At 31.7% G+C, this 2,649-nt stretch overlaps 1 non-coding gene across 1 annotated transcript; it reads left to right on the top strand.

The window, feature by feature from the left end:
* The first annotated feature begins 2,269 nt into the window (after positions 1-2,269).
* Trnad-guc lies at positions 2,270-2,341 on the top strand. Its single transcript has one exon. It is a non-coding gene; the product is annotated as a tRNA-Asp (tRNA).
* The last annotated feature ends 308 nt before the right edge of the window (positions 2,342-2,649 follow it).

Below are 2,649 nucleotides of genomic sequence, written 5' to 3' on the forward strand. Positions count from 1 at the left end.
ATCTTATTGAGAATAAACGTCGTCCAAATCAATATCTACCAATTCCCAAAATCAACGAGGAATCGTCAACACTTAACACTACAGCAGCAATATTCTCTATTGTTCATGTGCAACGCACAGGGTTTCAATTCTTCACATCACTTACTTGTCCCAACATCTCAAATTTGTCCTACAGTTACTCTATTGTCAGCCAAGAAGGTGCTTCACGACGACAAAAGTACTTTAGTTTCGCGAACTGTGACTACATACTTTTCATTCTTTTTGCAGTGAATTTTAACAATTTCAATGCGTTGTTGAAACGTGTATTGTTCCAGATTTAGTAATGGCGTAGTTTATACTTGTCAATTGTCAAAAGTTGACAGTTTCAAAAGTGACCACTGTCCAGAACGGGCTATTCAAAATGAAATTTCTTATTGGAAAACCCTGTGATACAAAATATTGCTTCTTCTTCACTGAATCTACTGGAAGATTTGTATTTGTAAAAATAATCGCAAAGTTTCGGGAGCTGACTTGAAAAGCCTCCTTAGGACCTAGAGTGATTATAATTTTTTTGTTAACACAACTGTTTTCTTTACTCAAGCGGAGTTTGATTTCAGTACTTTTTGTCTATGTTAAAAGCATACCCACAACAAAAATGAATCAATTTCATCAATTCGTCTTCGAGATATTATTTCGAAAACGGTTCGATAGAATTAATCTACTTTTGGTATTTGAAAAAAAAAATACCTTTAAAATGAGGTATCACTTGCCATAAGTTGCGATTCAAAAAATTTTGGGGGGCGATCACAGCTATTTCGGTTATTAGATTTAATATTTCGGCACCATCATGTTAGCCAACATCCAAAGTGGATAGGTATACCTACCATTGGCACCAAGAGTAGAAGATTTAATATATGTCAACTAATTTCGATTTGAGATAAGACTAGAGTAGATAACTGAAAAAAGGTGCCATTATATAATTACAGATATTAGCAAAAGGGAAGCTCTTCAAAAATTCATTATCAAGGCATAAATTAGGTAAACAACAAATGATGGAATACAAAAAAAAAATTGTAAATATTATGGGTAAAACTATTATTTAGTTTAGTCTTCTTATTTATATCCCAAATGTGTATTTGAATTGACAGATCATTTTACTATGGAACCCATTAAGCTTCATGAGAAAGGAGAATATTGATCCCTCAAAGGGGCGTTATCCCTTGGGAGATAAATAATATTTTCAATTGAATAGGATACCTCCCTTATGATGTCCATGTAATGTTTTAGTTAAATGCTCTTGTTCTTGTATACAGGATGTTCAAGAGTAGATCCTTATGAGGGTGTGGATTCTCAGATGAACAACTTAATTTTTTCGGTACAGAGTGTTTCAAGAAAAAAATGTTTTTATCATAACTTTAACAAATTCATAGATATTTGTGCAGGTCACTTTCCCTTTTTTTTCAAGTTATCCATTGTAATTGAATTTGAATTTTGAAATGTAAATAAGTTATTGTATTTTTCTATATCGTCGAAGAAATATTGAGATTTTTCGTGAAATATCTACCCGTTGGAGATTTGCTTCATATAATTATTTAGAAAGTTTTCATTAACTACAAAGATTCGGAAAAAGCAATGACTTGGTCAACACCAATTCAGAGTTTTTCTGGAATCTAAATCTCAAAAGCTTCCAACGAAGCTTTTTAGAATTGTACCTACTTATATACCTATGTAGGTAAGTATGAGATGTGATTTAGGTATTATTACCTATATCGTTGATGTCGGTTAATAAATCTTGATCGAGGTTTTAATACTATGATCCTCTTGAAGCTTGACTTGAATATATGATTGATAATTTTACATTTTTACTAAATTTCAACCTTGTTTTACTTAGGTATCTGTTGTCTTATTTTCGAAATTCTGCTTGAATTTTCTATGGTTCTCTTCACGTGATCAACATGAATTGTGATTGCGTAAGTTTTGGAGATGTTATTACATACTTACACATAAAAGTCATAAAATCTCGTTTGGATCAAAATTCGGAAAATACAGACATTGTGACGCGATGATATAACAAGAATACATGATGACTCATTTAACAGTGTCCTGGAGATTATAAGAAAATGACCAAACAGTTGAATATTCCTAACATAGTCATAAATTGGATGTCAATAAGTTTGTAGACAATGTATAGATTGGGAATTTGATTTCTGAAGCGTAGAAATTTTGAAATTCATTTGGTACTATCAATATGTATGAGCTATATTAAGTTTCTTCACTCTAAGATACAACGTCCTCGGTAGTATAGTGGTCAGTATCCCCGCCTGTCACGCGGGAGACCGGGGTTCGATTCCCCGCCGGGGAGGACATTTTTTTTATGAAAAATCGAAATATTCGACATATTTTCTCTAAATCTAAACAGACTCACTCAAAATTTATTCAAAAGTAGGTTTCGAGAAAAAAATTGATATTAATTTTTTAAATTTATATTGAAATGTTTTCCTGTTTCATTATAAAATCGAGATTTATTATTAAAACTTAAAGAAAGATCAGATAATTACATATACATAATTACCAGACAAATAAACAATTACCATCTAGATAATATAAGAACAAATAGAGCCAAAAATTCACTGATATATCAGGCTGCAATGGAATACAGCAACTTACCAG

Source organism: Harmonia axyridis, chromosome 4 (assembly GCF_914767665.1).
Source record: "Harmonia axyridis chromosome 4, icHarAxyr1.1, whole genome shotgun sequence".
NCBI classification, from domain to species: Eukaryota; Metazoa; Arthropoda; class Insecta; order Coleoptera; family Coccinellidae; genus Harmonia; species Harmonia axyridis.